The 17442-nt window shown below is 47.7% G+C and overlaps 1 protein-coding gene across 1 annotated transcript in view; it reads left to right on the forward strand.

Moving 5' to 3' along the window:
* The window catches only part of ATP8A1 (ATPase phospholipid transporting 8A1), a 780070-nt gene that overhangs the window by 709920 nt on the left and 52708 nt on the right, over positions 1-17442 (forward strand). The gene's annotated exons all lie outside the window — the stretch shown is intronic.

A 17442-nucleotide genomic window follows, 5' to 3' on the forward strand; every position in this document is an offset into this window, starting at 1 on the left:
CCGAGTGAGGTCCCGGTCCCACGGGAGGTCGAGGTACAGGTCGCGGGGACAGAGCCGTCACAGCTCTGGGAGTTGGCACCACTCCTCCGGGTCCAAGTCGTCAGGTAAGAAGCACAAGAAGTCGAAGAGATGTCATCGCTCTTCTGACTCCCCCCGACGCTCGCGCGATGCGGCCGGGGGTTCGGGTGACACCGCCCACGCGGCTCCTTCGGAGTCGCGGGCGTCTCGTCCCGCCCCACACCCTCCGGTCCCTGGGCAGGACGCGACGCCGGAGGAGATTGAGCGCTTCCTCATGGCCATGAGGTCCCTTTCTCCTCCGACGGGCTCCGCGGCGCCTTCGGGCCCAGCGGACCTGTCTTGGGGCCCTAGCGGGTCGGGGCCTTCGACCCCGACGCCGTCGGGTGCTTCGGCCCCTACGCCGCCGGCGCCTTCGGGCCCGGCGCAGCAGGGCCCCACGATCCCGACACCGCCGGTGCCTTCGGGCCCGGCGCCGCAATCAACAGCGGCTCCGGCGCCGCCGGCGCCTTCGGGCCCGGTGCCGCGGGACACCGCTGGGCCTTCCTCGGGCTCTGGATCGTCACCGGTGGACCTTACGACCCCCCCCGGCGTCGGACCATCAGGTGTCACCTCCGGCGCCGTCCTCGGGCGGCGCCGCCCCTGATCCCTCCTTTACTTCAGTTCCGAGGTCGGGCGGCGCCGCTGGGCGCCGCACCCTACGCCGTTTGGAGATTTCCACTTCTACGAACCGAACCCATTCAATTACGACCCTGAGTCTCAGGAGATGGGTGAAGAGGATGATTGGGAGGGTTCTGAGGAACCTCTGACCAGGGAGTGTCAGTCTCATGAGGACTGGGCAGGAGACCTTGGGGAGGCCAGTGGCCTGGACACCTCTCCAGACACTGGTTTTGTCTCTCCTCCTACCGTGGCTTCGGAGGAGGGGGCTACCTATAGTGTGGTGTTGACGAGGGCTGCCAAGGCCTTGGGCCTTGAGCTCCCCGTCGCGGCCGTGAGGACTAACCTCCTCACAGAGGTCATTAAACCGCAGTCATGCTCAGCTGAGCCTCTGCTGCCCTTTAATGAGGCCTTGATCGACGTTCTTTTGGGCACTTGGTCCAGGCCCGCTACGGGTTCGCCCGTAGATAGGAACGTGGCCAGACGCCACCGCCCGGCTCTGGGCGACCCATGTTTCCTGTCCTCCCACCCCACCCCCGAGAGTCTGGTCATCCAGGCCTCTAATTCCCAGACCGCATTCCCGTCGGCCCCGCCGGACAGGGAATCCAAGAGGTATGAGAATTATGGTAAAATGATATTCTCCTCCCTTAGTTTGGGACTGCGGTCTTCCAACACCGCATGCCTCTTGGACCGCTACACCCACTCTCTGTGGGGTACGGTGGCGGAGGTGCTGCCAGAGTGCCCGTTGGAGATACGGGCCAAACTCGGCCAAGCCCTTGTGGAGGGTCGGGATGCAGCCAAGTATTCGATCAGGTGTGGGCTGGATACCACCGACTCGCTGGGCAGAGCGATGGCTACATCCAGCGCGGTGGCGGCCGTGGAAACCACCGTGGAGGCGGTCGGGGAAACAGGCGAAGTCAGTCCACACCTTCCCCCGCAGCATCCGCCTCTAAACCCTCTAAACCCTCCTAGTCCGTGCTTTTCGGCCCACGTGACGCCAGTGGGAGGCTGGGTTCGCCATCACCACTCTCACTGGCGCACTGTCACTTCGGACAGGTGGATGCTGCAGATCGTCCGGAGGGGCTACTCCCTCCCCTTCGAGACGACTCCTCAAGCCATGCCACCGCAACACCACCGCGTATCGGGGGATCACTTGCGGCTCCTGCAGGAGGAAGTTTCACCAAGGGGGCCATCGAGCGCGTTCCTGGGCCAGAAGTAGGACGTGGTTGCTACTCCCACTACTTTCTGGTACCCAAGAAGGGCAAAGGGGGCCTACGCCCTATCTTGGATCTGAGGAACGTCAACGGCTTCCTCCGGAAGGAGAAGTTCAAAATGCTGACTCTGGCTCAGGTCTTAGCTGCCCTAGACCCAGATGACTGGATGGTAGCGTTGGACTTGCAGGACGCGTCCCGGTCCTGCCAGCCCATCGGCGTTACCTGTGGTTCACAGTAGGCCACGAGCACTTTCAGTTTACCGTGCTCCCCTTCGGCCTTACCAGCGCCCCACGGGTGTTCACGAAGGTGATGGCGGTGGTCGCAGCTCATCTGCGCAGGTTCGGGGTCTCAGTCTTCCCCTACCTCGACGACTGGTTGTTGAAGGCAGGCTCGCCCCAGACAGTCGTCAGCCACCTCCAGACTACGGCGGATCTCCTGCACCAACTGGGGTTCTCCATCAATGTGCCGAAGTCACACCTGTGTCCCTCTCAGAAGCTCCTTTTCATCGGAGCGGTTCTCGACTCGGCGCAGTTTCGGGTTTACCCGCCTGAACAGCGGGTTCGGGATATACAGGCTCTGATTCCAATCTTCCGGCCTTTATCCCGGGTTTCGGTCAGGTTGACGCTGCGGCTGCTGGGGCTGATGGCCTCCTGCATCCTTCTGGTGCATCACGCCCGGTGGCGGATGCGGGCTCTGCAGTGGGACCTGAAGTTTCAGTGGGCCCAGCATCAGGGCAACCTGTCCGACCATGTCTTGATCTCGGAGGGCACTGCGAGACAACTGCAGTGGTGGCTCACGGACCGTGATTGGGTCAACGGCAGATCCCTCTCCCTTCCCCAACCGGAGCACGTAGTTGTGACGGACGCGTCCCTCCAGGGCTGGGGAGGCCACATGGGAGAGGCGGAGATCAGAGGCCTCTGGTCTCCGGCGGAGTCCCGGCTCCATATCAACCTTTTGGAGCTGCGGGCGATTCGTCTGGCACTGAAGGCATTCCTCCCGTCTGTCCGAGGGAGTGTAGTGCAGGTGTTCACGGACAACACCACCGCCATGTGGTACTACAACAAACAGGGCGGGGTGGGGTCGTGGACCCTCTGCTCTGCGCCTCTGGCAATGGCTGGAACATCAGGGCGTGACTCTGATGGTTCAACACCTGGCAGGTTCTCTGAACGCCAGGGCGGACGAACTCAGCCGCCGGTGCATGATGGATCACGAATGTCGTCTGAACTCGGACGTGGCGCAAGGTCTCTTTCAGCAGTGGGGAGAGCCTTGGTTAGATCTATTCGCCACCGAAGAGAACGCGCAATGTCATCAGTTCTGCGCTTTGGAATTTCCAAGGCGGCACTCGCTCGGAGACGCTTTTCGTCGCGAGTGGAGTTGCGGTCTGTTGTACGCCTTTCCGCCTATACCACTTCTGCCCAGAGTGCTGAAGAAGATCAAGCGCGACCGGGCACAAGTCATCCTTGTGGCTCCGGACTGGGCACGAAGGTACTGGTATCCCGAGCTACTCAGTATGTCAGTCGATCCCCCGGTTCGTCTGCCTCTTCGGGAGGACCTTCTGTCGCAGCAGCAGGGGACGGTCCTCCACCCGAACCTGTCCAGTCTCCACCTCCATGCTTGGAGATTGAGCGGCGACAGTTGAGGCCATTTGACTTGCCTCCTGAAGTCTGTAAAATCATTCTGGCAGCCAGGCGTCCCTCCACAAAGTCGGTATACGCCTGCAGGTGGAATAGATTTGTGGCATGGTGCACAGCAAAGGCTGTGGATCCCCTTAATGCCCCTCTTTCTGAGGTTCTCCTCTTTCTTCTCTCTCTTGCCCAGCAGGGCTCTGCTCTGGGCACTGTCAAGGGCTATCTCTCTGCTCTTTCAGCCTTTCTAAGGCTGCCTGATCAACCTTCTTTGTTCAAGTCCCCTATCGTTAATCGATTCCTGAAGGGCATCACTCATACGTTCCCTCCTGTCCCCTTCGTGATGCCTCAGTGGGACTTGAACCTGGTTCTTACGTTTCTGATGTGCGCTCCCTTTGAGCCACTTCACAACTGTCCTCTTCGCCTTCTCTCTTTGAAGACTGCCTTCCTTGTAGCCATCACCTCTGCCAGGAGAGTGAGTGAGCTCCAGGCTCTATCTTGTAAGCCTCCTTTCCTTTCAGTCCATCCGGACAAGGTTGTGTTACGAACAAGGCCCTCCTTCCTACCCGAGTTAGTCATGGCCTTCCACATGGGGCAATCCTTCACCTTGCCAACCTTCTTTCCGCCTCCGCACCCCTCGAGAGAGGAAGAGAGGGTCCACCGTCTGGACCCAAAACGTGCGCTCTCATTTTATTTGAATCGCACACAACAGTTCCGGGTGGATGATCAACTTTGTTGGATTGTTTGGCGCTAAGAAAGGGAAAGCGGTGCACAAGCGGACCATCTCCCGGTGGATCATCTTGTGCATCCAGGCGTGTTACTCCTTGGCTAAGAAGGACCCCCCTGTTGGGCTGAGGGCTCATTCCATTCGAGCCACAGCCACTACAACTGCCTTGGGCCGCGGTGTGCCCTTGCAGGACATTTGCCAGGCGGCTACGTGGGCCTCGCTGCACACGTTTGTGCGACATTATTGCCTGGTCAGTCAAGTCCGGAGGGATGGCTACTTTGGCCGTTCCGTCCTCCAGGACTTTCTGGTGTGATTATTGGTTCGCAGACCCACCACCACGGGGTTGGTATTGCTGGGGTATCTATTCTAAGGTAAGGAATCTATCACTAACGTGTCTCTTTCAGATGCACAAGTTACTACTTGTGTAACGATATATCTGTAAGAGACATTAGTTAGTGATAGATTCCTTACCGACCCACCCATCCTCCCCGTTCTGCGATCCGATATCTAGGGTTAAGGTCATCCCCTTTCAGGGCCCTAGTTTCATGGCACCAGTGTTGGTTTTTGGCATGGCTCTGTGCTTCTGGCGCGGAAAAGCTGTGTCTAAGAACTGACGTCAGCACGCGGAGGCGGCGTCTAAGTACTCCGACGACGTCATCACGGCGCCCACGACGCCGACGACGGACGCGGAGCCGCAGACGACGCCTACCGACGCGCAAGGGTACTGCTATGCAAAAGTTTCCGGAACCAGTCTGACGCCTGGGGATATTCTAAGGTAAGGAATCTATCACTAACTAATGTCTCTTACAGATATATCGTTACACAAGTAGTAACTTGTGCTTTCAGCCATTTGCTTTTCTGCAAACAAGGAAACTATGGGAGGCATCAAAGAATTCTTGGAAATTCATATTTAATTCAAAATCAAAGAAATAGCTTTTCCACTAATCAAAACTAATTCTCTGTACGCTGTTCACAAATGTGCATCTGGTTTTGAAAAATAATTGCAATTTATTTTAATGCCTTTTTGTTTATGGTATGCTTCATAATTCATCTTCATTGTCTTTATTTCCAGTGTAACTGTTCATAACCCAACAAACTTTCATTTGAGTGTGTTTTCACAATACCCTTTTCATTTTTGGCAACGTACGAGATTTCATACAGTTCAATTAAATATATTGCTTCATAAGGACAACGAATACATTCTTAGCTATTACTAGTATCCCTCGATGGATTATACTTTCTGAAAGGCAAATAAAAACAGAAGATAGATCAAACTATAGATATTCCATTGTATTGAAAAGCATGATGTAAATATAGCTGCTTAATTAAGTGAGCTAAAAGGTTAATTTAGCATTTAATCAAGTACACTTACAAGAGAAAAAAACACAAAATAATAAAGGTTGCATACACTCATATAGTCAGCATAGTTTCATGTTTAGAGACTTATATGTTGAATCATAAAAAGTTTGAATCCCATTTCCTGTTTTGCATTTAGTAACATTATGTCAATTAATCTGTCCGGTTACTGGTTATTCTATGTCAGCTTTCCTTTGAGACAATCAGAGTAGAAAGTATTAGTCCATTGGTTTTGTTTTAGCTGATTGTTTTTGTTTTGCATCCTCGTGCAGATATCCAGAGGTTCACCAGATTAATCCTCGGCGTTTTGCAAGAACTGCTTTTGCAGATCGGGATAAGACATGTAAAAGAAGAATTTTTTTGGGCTGAAGCACTCAATTAACGTGATTCTTTCACAGGTTGCATGACTACGTTAGTCTTTCATCTAACCTCAAAAGAAACGTTTTTTCCAATCTCTTAACATGGACATAAAAGATGCAAGAAGGAAAACACGAAGGAAGAAATCTCCATCGCCATAAAGTGGTCCTGGGCTGTTCTAGGAACAAATCTTACGTACACCAAGCCTTTGTTGGCCACAGTTAATGTCCATCGTCCCTCTTTAGCTTTTTAACCTTTAACCATATTTTCTCTTTTGGGGTTTGCTGCTCTTGCTGGATGCAGAACACTTCAGGAATCTTATCGCTAAAGACTCATTCGGGACACTAGATCGTCATACTTTAGTATTGATTATTTTTAAAGTACACCTTAGTGGAGTTCCTATTTTGTACATAGGTTAATTTGGCTTCACAGTGGCCTTTTCATACTGTTCCACCTATAGCCCACAGCCTTCATTCAAGTGCTTGTATCAGTGCTTCAGTTGTTGTGAATATTACAGGCTTAGGTGCCAGATTTTCAGGCCACCTGCTTCTCAAATGTGACTTTATTTTCGTAGATCATATGTAGATTGTAGCACTCTAATATGAGCTTTCAAAGGATTAATATTGTTGAGACCTCTGAGTGAGATATGTAATTGGAGTTTCAAAGCATATCAACTTAAATTGATTTGAAGAAGCCTTGTTTCCTTCTTGGGTGAAGCAGGGATAGGGGCATTTTTGCCAAGTAATGTAGCTGTCTCAACTTAGAGCTCTGCTGCTGCATCAAGAATTGTAATTGAATCAAGGGCATGCTTTATTTTGAGGTTTTTGTATTTGGGCTTACCTTAGGCAGAATAGTTAGAAATCAAAGTGTGTCCTTGAGCATGTCTAGGAGAATTACCAGGCCCAAGGGCCGCCCTAATTTCTTCATCTGCCTTTTTCTATGGTCTGTGTTTCCATGCTTCAACAAGCTTCCCTGTCAGGTCTATTCTGTTAAACCTCTCCGATTTTCTGCCAAGAGGTCTTGCTTTTGAGTGCCCAGCAGCAAGCAAAAGGTTAAAATCAGGAGAAAAGATTATTTCATCTTTCAACTATTTACTTTGCTTTAATTTTCAATGTACCCGTTGCTTAGCTTTGCAAATCTGAGGTTGAATTTTTAATATGTTAGTATCTGTTCCCTTGTTGTTTCTTCATGTTCTTCTGTGTCTCAACTCCTCTTTAATCAAAATAATGCAACCTCCTTGCAGTACCGAAAGGGCCAGAGCAATGAAGCAGTAGCTCCTCTTTTCCAGTTGCGTGGGTGGCTGTTCCGACTGAGCATTAATTTCTGATTGATACTTCTAACCTCAGACTCCTACTTTAAAATATACCCCAGACACCAGACTGGATCCAAAAAATTTTGAAGCACTGGTCCCGCATGCCGATACGTGGCTCCATTCTGACTCTGTACTGCCCCAGAAGTGACGGAACAGAGCAGCAAATAAGCACCACCATGTGTGCTGATTTCTCTTCTTTTCTGGGTGGTCTGAAACATATCCAGACCTCCACTCCCACTTGTGTCTGTCTTTTGACGATTTCAAACAACTCTTTGACAGTGGGCTTGAAAATGATGTCCCCACCAAAAATGACAAATTCAGGGTATGCCATTGACTGCAGGAAGTCACAGACCAGCCCAAGGTGTGCCTTTGGCGCCTGGACTCTAGCTGCAACTCAGTCATTTAACAAATGCATCACAAGGGAAGCAAAGTTGAAGTTGTACAGTGGCAAACATAAGAAGTTGTGGTTTTGACACAGGTCCTGCTCCCGCTCCAAGTTGTAAGTCTCACCCGGTCAAGGTCACAGGGCCATTACTATGTCCACTCTTCCTCCTGTTCGAAATCTTTTGGTAAGTCGATGTCCAAGCACAATCATTAGAAAGCGGAACAGATCTGGTCCCTATCCCTCCATTATGACTCCAAAGAGAAGGCACAAGGGTGTCAAGATCTGAATTATACTCCCTCAAGGTCAACGGCCATGGACATTGCCATGGTCCTGACATGCTTAGAGTTCACTGAGCCATTGCGGACCCAGCAGCAAATCTAATTTTTCAATGAGAGTTTGTTGCAAATTTTTAGAGTGACTTGTGGAGAAAACACTGGTCGGCAGTTCCATCACCCCTGAAACGACTTTATGCTCTTTACTGATGAAGCAATTCATCCAGAAGCGTGTCTAGAGTCTAGAGTTACACAGCACAGGCTGCACCAACAAGTGTGCTTCCATCCTCCTTCCGGTTTCAATACCTTACTCTGACTGGCCTAACCTGCAGATTGTCCATAGTTAGTAGTATGGGGCTCTGCAAACCCTCTACGAAGCTTCAGAATTCATTGTGTTCTGGAATATCAGAGTGGGCATGGATTTCTATTTCCCGGACGTGAGTCAAGACGTCTGGAAGTTGTGCCTCACTTATAAACTTACATGCTAACTTGCCTGGCAAGAACAATGAGACATTTGTCTTCTGTATTTTTATCCCACATTGTTCCTTTGGTTTGGCTGGCAGTGTGAAATACAGATCAAGATCCCTTCTTATTCTATTCTTACCAGTTTTTGCCTCTAGTTCTAGGTCATTAACTGCTCTGGGGCCTAACCAATATATGATCTCCACAGCATCAAGAGTAGGGGAGCCTATTTCAAATACATGGCTATCTTTTGCCTAAAGTAAGGTTTCTTTTGTCATCTTATCATATAAATGTGGCAATAGTATTGTGCTACGCAAAGTAAATTGCTGCCAAGTTGTAACTGAACACATAAAGCATGGCTCATTTTGCTGACTGATCTCTGAAATTTGGGAGTGAGCTCTGTCTTGCATCTTGATGTCCACATCGCATCAAACAACACATTTGTGAAGATTTTGACCTAAGTGACTAAATAAAATAATCTTATGTGGGGAAATTTCACCAGTTGCAGTATATTGGTTTTAAAAATAAAGCACACAGTGCGTTGACTGGTCTGCTTGAGATATGATGTGTCTTTTGCAGCTGCTGTGCTCGTCTGGCACTGTCATGCACTCTTAAAGCCATTTGAGTTTGGTCAGCTCTGCTCACATTTCAGCATACACACCTCAATGGGCCAAGAGCACTGGACAAATGAAAGCACATTTTTTCCAGGGATACACATACACAGTGAGCGCCATCTCTGTGGTGCCAAGTCGGCCTGGGTGACATTTCAATTACGTAGGAGTAATCAGTCATTTTGATACTTTTGCGTTACTCGTGCGACTCAAAATTACAGAAAATTATGAAATTGCGCCTGCTCGAGTAATTTAGGGGAAGAATGCCTGAAACAAGAGCACAGGCTACTGCTTTTCGTGTTCTGTTGCATTCAGCACTGTTTTTATAGTGCAAGCTGCATCCTCTGATACATTTTGCGCTAAGAAATTAGTCTAAATGGAGGTTTACACTCTCTGCATAATCCCACTTACACTTACTCATGTAGGTTTGCTGTAATTTCACGCAATTATGCTACAGTAAATGTTACCTCCACCCATAGAGCAAGCTGCTGATAGCTGTTTCCTGACTGAACTTGTGACCTGTCAATTCAGTGCTTTTTGCAAAACAGCATTTAAGCACTTAACGCTGGCTGAAAACAAAACTGAAAGTTCGCTCGTGGTAAAGTGTGTCAGTCAGTAGCTTTACCTTTGTTTGGTTCTTAAAGACGAGCAGGCATCTATTTAGCGAAATTGACGTTTAATTTTTTTCCAGAAATTAAATTTCAGAAAGAAGCCCTGTTTACTGTCTATTGGTGATATAATTACTAAATCAGGGGTCACAGAGACTCTGCCAGTGGTAGCAAGGAGCAAGCCAGGGGTCACAGTTGTGACCCCAAATTGAGGTCTATTGAAAAAATGTTGTTGTGTTACTTTAAAGGAACAATAAACTTATGATTGGAGAAAGAATTACACAACTTTAATCAGATCCTATTTCATCTTATTTTCCACGAGCTCTCTGGCGCTCTCTTCCACCATTGCACGCCTCAACGTCTGATGCAGTCCCCTCTCGCCCGCAGTTCATCTGCATTTTTTACGCTTTTTAGATTATTTGTGCGACGGTCTGGAAGCTACACACGGCCGCCCTCTAAACAGCTCCTTCCATACTTTTCAGCAGCAGCATTCCACGCATAATTTGTTTCTTAATGCACTGTTTGAAAATTGCTGTCGGTCATTTGGGAACAGTAAATTGATAATATATTGCCAAATTAAATTTAAAAAAGCATATATGTCGATTGCGCAAAATGAAAGGGGTATCAGAACTGATATCACACTCTGACTTCTCCCCTCATGATTTCACAGGAAGTGCCCTCACTTTTGACCCTGATGACATCACAGTACGTTATGTCACAAGGCCTTAGACTGTTGATATTACAGGAAGTGACCTCACTAAACTTGAAAAACAAACAAACTGAAAGCATTGTATATGAAATGTAAAGAAAAGATACTGAATCAGATAAAACCCAATTTAAATTACGACCCCTAGAGTCCTGCTATGATAGAAGAAGTGCGGTAATAACTGGCTAACAGTAGAACTGTTACATTCCCAAGTACCTCCTCCAGTGGTCCAGCACAACCTTCATTTGCTCAAAAGCAATTATCATAGCATCATGATAAAATATAGCCAAATTAGAGCATGTGTGCATGCTCTTCCCCCGCTCAGGACTAGTCTGCAACATGGTTACATGGGCCCTCAGGTCACACACCATATGAAATTGTGTGAGTTCTGCTATTTAACAACTGAGGGCTCGATTCTGATGCGGGTTGGAAAGCTTCCCGACCGAATCGGTTTGGAAATGGTTTCCGACCCACTCGGATCGGGAGAGTCCGACCGATGGAGTACGATGCATCTGGATGCTTCCCGATTTGGTTGAACTCCCATTGACTTCAATGGGGAGCATATGTTCCTAACTGCATCATAATTGGGCCCTCAGTTGGGAAGACATGTTTCCGATACGATTTGGAAGGAGCAAATGCTGTTAGGAGGCCTTCCTAACCGCATCAGAATCAGGCCATAGGTGGGAATGCTTTCCTAACCGCATCAGAATCAGGCCCTTATTCTGTGTTCAGGACATCTCAGTGTCTATTCTAGTGACATGATTCATGATTAGCTTGATCATTGATTGTTGTAACAAGCATACAGTGTGTTTAGAAAAATTATAATAGTTTGATTTTACATACACTAAATATGTTTGCTATGTATTTAGAGCACACCACCAGCCACAACAGTGTGATTTTACATGTGCTAAATATATTTGACATGTATATAGTAGGGTTGTGTGAAGTTCACCTAATTTGACTTTGCCTAATATGAAATTTTGGGATCATTACACATAATTCTGTGAAATACAAAACTGGCTTTAGTATGTAATGCATCTTTGCGTCTACTGTGGATGTGGTGTACTTCAGGCAGAAAAAATAGTGCAAAATAAGAAAAGCACCGCAAATAACAGCTGCTCACACCCTTTCACTCAGATTCTTCCCATTCATGCAAGGGAATTTATGCGAATGGCACATATATACGTGATGTGGTGCAACAGTGTAAATTCAGGAATTTTGCGTCACAAGAGAAATGTGGAAAACCGAAATTATGCTAATTATTCCAGCAGAATAACAATGTCGCCCTGGCCTAGTACATAGCACACATAACAAACTGAATTGCCTTGTGTGGATGTATTTATTAAATTACTATGCTGAGTGAGACGCAGACGGTTGGTAACTGGGACTACATACCCTTACAACCTAGAGAGGGTCAAGCATAAAACAGGACTCACAGTAAGTTCTTGAAGGTCTGCACAGCAGTGCTCCTCTTGCCACCCGACACTTTAGACTCATGAAGCACACACAGGGCAAAGTGCAGTTGCATCGCACTGCTCTAATTGAATGTCTTTATATCGCCTAGTAATGGCGCATTAACCCCTAATACAAAGTGATGCAACAAAAACTTTTGTGCATTTCATAATTTTGGGGATTGTGGCTGTTTATAATTAGCAAGTATCTGCAGCAGACAGGTGTGGAGTAGAGAGTATTCCTGTAAAGATATTTAGTTAAAACCTCATAACGTTGGTTATTTAATGTTTTCTACACTTTGTGAATATAGAATTCAAAACTTTATAAGGAAACAAGCAAGATAGAAAAGCCAGACCGCCTACCAAAAAACAAAAATATGCTTATAGAAATATAATACTGCAATACTGCAATAAAAATCACCAATTGCCCAAGTTGCCTCAAAAGATATGTATTTCTGGTCAACTGGAATTTCTACCATGACTCTGAAGAAGAATTTTAGTGCTTTCATTCACATTTCTATTTTCTAGCTTAATGTTCATATATATGTTAAGGCTGTTAGGTTCAACATTAAATACATGAGAAACAAATGCATTCAAACCGTATCAAGCTAAGGGACATACATTGCTATTTGATGCTTTTAAAAATGAAGGGAACCATCAGTGTGTCAATCTGCATTTCTTTTAATAATGTATAGTAGGGGGAAAAAGCAGCACCTTTCTACTCTGGATTCAGGAGTTTAAATGGTGCATTCACTGGCTTAGGCAGGTAGCTGAGTTCTCCTACCTCTGGCATGGATATAGCTCGCGACATTGCAGCCCCTGACATTGGTACAGACATAGTCACAAGCTGTGGCGTTGCAGCCACCTGCTTTCTGTTCCGTTCCTCTGCAAATAGGTGCCCACCGTTCAGTTCCTCTCATACCACACACCTCTGTTATCTCAGAGAGAACATGTAGCGCGTTCTGGACACTGGCAGCTGTATTTCTTCCATTGGTGTACCAGTGGACAGGGGAAGGCGAGGCACTCTTTTTCATAAATCTGAGATTCATTGATGAGGTGATAAGCGGCCGGTGCTAAATAATTCCTGCCTAAACGTGTGACTTGTGCCATTTCAATGTTCTTGCAAAATTGGCTAAAACACAATTGAAAACAAGGCCTTGCTTAAGTTCAACCAAAGTGAAAACATAAATATATCCCTTTAGACAATGGAGATCCAGTGAAAAAATATTAAGCTTTATTAAGCTACCCTGCACCTTTTCTATGCAGAAAATAAATATTACTTGGCGAGCTAATATATGGCTGGTGGTCTGACGCCAGCAGTCACAAGAAGCCTGCCAGGGATTGCAGCTACGACCCCTGGTGACTTCTAAATGGCATCCATGCTAAAAAAAGCCACTGGTGCATTAGAACGCATGTGCACACTTTGGACTGGCTTTTGTTACAAAGAAAAGCAAAACGAATTCCAAGATGGCCGCCCATGCATGTCCCTGGTGACAAAATATCCAGTTTAATATAAAAACAGTTCTTATTCCTCATGTAAAATGACAGTATTTTTTTTGTTGAAAAGTGTAATTCACATACAAGACCCCCTCTATCAATAGTTCTCCAGTGGTGCATAGTGGAGACATTTCCACAAAAGTCATCACAAGGGCTGTTGTCTGTTGATAAGAGGAAGGTGCACCAAGGATGAAGTCAGTCATCAAATTAGTCCAGCAGTTTCCTTTATTGTAGAAAAATTCTTAAAAATTGGACATCAGCCAACGCATTTTATTCCCTTGAGGGAACTTCATCAGGCCTTAAAGTATTGTCACCTTTGGGTCACAAGGAGGGAAGGAGCCAACCCTGAAATGGGCGTTTGTAACCACTTTATTCGGGTTATAACAAAATAGTCACTTCTAGTAAAAATAAATGCAACAAGGTTCGAGGGTCCTTCCTTGCGGTCTTCAGCTCCGAGTCTTGGGTGAAGGTCCGGGGTTACCACGCCATGTATGGGAAGACAAAGAAAACGAAAAGGCTTTAAGACTCTGTACGCTATTCTGCTTCCGGAAAGGGTTAAGGGAGTGAGGGAACAGTCAGAACCACCACCAGCAATCACGGTCCTCGTGTAAAGTGCTCGGGACAAGTGTGCCGACCCTCCCGTGAACAGGTAAGCAATAGTTGTGGTGCCAAACCTCCCCTCCCGTCTCTCTACTCGGTTCCACCCTTTTTACCCCGGAACAGTGAACCCAAACGAGCACGCACCTGGGTAAGCCACGCGTCCTCCTTGGCGTGGCTGGGCGATACGCAGTATCGTTGGCCTCCTGGCGTTTCCTTTGGTGGTTTCGGGTCCTCGTCTGCTTCTGTAACGGTTCCTTCTGCTCTCCTCGGTTCCGCTCCCGGGAAGGTCTTCCTCTCCTTGGTCTCGACTCCTGTGTCGGATGTCGTGGTCTCGGTTTCTCCGTTCCTGCTCACGTTCTGCTCCTGACGTAGAACTGCAGCTTCCCACGAGTCTGCCAACCGAGACCTGGCGTCTTCCGAATCCACCCTCAAATGGTGCGAGGTCGCACCGGATAGGCCTACAAAGTCAGGTGGTCCAGAAGCGAGGCCGTCATCCAGATAGCACGGGCCGTCCTTAAAGGGCCCGTAGTAGTCCGCCTGTAGGGAAGATGGAGAATCAAGCAACTCAGTCTGGGCCGAGTAAGGGACCCCCTGACAAATCCTCCCCTCATACTTTTCCCGATCGGGGGAAAGTGGATACCGGGACAAATAGTCAGCATTAGTCTGGGCAGAGCCCTTCCGGTGACAAACCTCAAAGTCAAAGGGCTGTAAGGACAAGAACCACCGAAGGATCCAGTCATTGCTACCCTTATTCCGCTGTAACCACTGCAAAGGGGCATGATCAGAAAATAAGGTAAAGTGCCGGCCGTCCAAATAATAACGAAGCTTTTCTATGCTCCATTTCATCGCCAGGCACTCTTTTTCAATGGTGGGATAGGCAGTTTCCCTAGGGAACAGTTTCCTGCTCAAGTACAAAATGGGTCTCTCCCTACCGTCACTATCCTGTTGGGACAAGACAGCCCCCAGACCCACCCCGGAGGCGTCAGTCTGTAAATAGAATGGCTTATCAAAGTCGGGCGTTATCAACACTGGGGAGGATGACAATGCGTCCTTCAAGGCCTGAAAGGCACTGCCAGCTTGAGGGGACGGATGTTTGAACTGGGCTGAAGTAGCGTTGTTTTTCAGCAAATCAGTCAAAGGGGCCGAGAGGGACGCAAAGTGAGGAATGAATCGTCGGTAGTAACCGACCAGGCCAAGAAAGGCTTGTAGGTCTCGCCTATTCGTGGGAAAGAGTTGACACTGTATGGCTTTCACCTTCTCTTGCTGGGGATATAACTGACCATTACCCAGGATGTAACCAAGATATTTGACTTGAGAAAAAACCAGTCGGGACTTCTTGGAATTGATGTGTAACCCCGCGTTCTCCAAAGCTTCCAAGACCTGTCCCAAATGCTGCAGATGGGTCTGCCAATCGGGACTGTGAATGACTATGTCATCCAAATAGGCCGCAGAAAAGTGGCGATATGGAGCTAACACTGTGTCCATGAGTCGTTGGAATGTAGCAGGAGCCCCGTGTAGACCAAAAGGGAGAACGGTAAAGTGAAAGAGACCGTCCGGTGTGGAAAAGGCGGTTTTCTCCTGATCTTCTAGCGCAAGAGGCACCTGCCAATAACCTTTAGTAAGGTCAATAGTGGTTATGAACTGGGCCTCACCAAGTCGTTCTATCATTTCGTCCACTCTTGGCAAAGGATACCCATCTTGTTTGGACACTTTGTTTACTGCACGGAAGTCAATACAAAACCTTTTACTTCCATCTGGTTTTGGGACCAGTACTACTGGGGATGACCAGTTGCTTTTGGACGGCACAATGATCCCTGCCTCCAACATTTTCTGCACTTCCTCTTTTATCAGTGCCCGTCGAGCTTCGGGGAGTCTGTATGGTTCTTGTTTTATAGTTATCCCTGGAGCAGTGGGAATATGATGCTCGGCCAAGCTAGTTCTGCCTGGCTGATCAGAAAAGATTGAGTGGTGTCTTAACAATAACGACCTCAACTCTTCCTTTCTCTGGTCGGAAAGGTCCGGATTCACAACCGCCTGGTCAATGGTATGCTGCTCTGTAGGGGCAGCCAATGAAACAGCTACAGGAGTTTTAGGAGGAGGTCCCAGCCACTTTTTCAGAATATTAATGTGGTAAATCTGGGTTCGTGTGGGAGACAACTGTAATATATAAGTAGTTTTTCCTATCTTCCTTATGACTTGAAATGGGCCTTGCCACTCCTTGCGGAGCTTGTGGGTAGAAGTGGGAAGGAGGACAAGAGCCCAATCACCCAGATTTAATTCTCTCCACTTCTTGCCTTTATCATAAAAGGTCTTTTGTTTTTCCTGCGCTTTCTCTAAAGTTTCATAGGACAAAGTCCTTAATTTGTGCAGCCTGGTTTTTAGTTGTTGTGAATAGTCTAGTAATTCCTCGACATCCTGAGACCCTGCCTTTTCCCAACTGTCTCTGGTTATTTCTAACAGGGTACGAGGCTTTCTTCCAAAGAGTAACTCAAAGGGTGTGGTCCCTAAACTGCTTTGGTATTGACTTCTCAGAACATACAGGGCCAGCGGAAGTAGTTGATCCCACTGTTTGCCATCTCCTGACAACAGTTTTTTTAAGGTGGTCTTTATTAAACCGTTGTAACGTTCCACCAGGCCATCGGTTTGTGGGTGGTATACCGAAGTGCGCAGGTGTTTCACGTTTAGGATACTGCAAACTTGCTTCATAAGCCGTGACACGAACGGAGTTCCCTGATCTGTGATAAGATCCTTGGGGAATCCCATTCTAGCAAATAACTCAACCAACTTCTGTGAAATGGCGCTTGTAGTGGCCGCTCTTAATGGAAACGCTTCCGGGTAACGCGTTGCGTAGTCAACGACCACCATGACATATTGATACCCTCTATGTGACTTCGGTAGAGGACCGATAATGTCAACTCCTATTCTCTCAAATGGTTTTCCTATAATAGGAAGAGGGACAAGAGGTACTCTGGGAGGAATATAAGGATTTCTCTTTTGGCAAATCTGGCATTCTTGACAATATTTCTTTACTTGAGCAAACACCCCTGGCCAATAGAAATGTTCCACGATGGAATTAGTAGTCTTTTCTGCCCCGGAGTGTCCTGCCAGTAGGTGCGCATGAGCGTAAAACATCACTTGGTCCCTGAATGCTGTGGGCACTAGTAGTTGGGGAGTAGCCTGGTCTTTAGCTATTCGATACAAGAGGCCGTTTTGTTCAATGAAACAGGGATATGTTACCTGAGCCTGACCCTGATTACCGTGTGCACTCTGCCAAGCAGTTGCGAGGGAGGCATCATTTAACTGAGCTGCCCTAAAGTTGGTATCAGTGGACCAGGGTTCTTCAGTCAGCAGGCCTACGCTCGCTTTGTTGCTATCTTGTTTATCCAAAACTTCAGATATGAGGGTGGTAAACCATTTGTTATCGGTTCCGATAATAAGGGGTTCAGGCAGATCTGGGAGAACTCCTAATTCACACTGTAAACAGGTACCCTTGTCAGTCGTTAAAGAAACCTGAGCTAAAGGATATGTGCGGACGTCCCCATGTACACATTTGATTCTTACTGTGCGTTTTAACAATGTAGAAGAAT

Source organism: Lissotriton vulgaris, chromosome 3_1, assembly GCF_964263255.1.
Source record: "Lissotriton vulgaris chromosome 3_1, aLisVul1.2, whole genome shotgun sequence".
NCBI lineage: Eukaryota > Metazoa > Chordata > Amphibia > Caudata > Salamandridae > Lissotriton > Lissotriton vulgaris.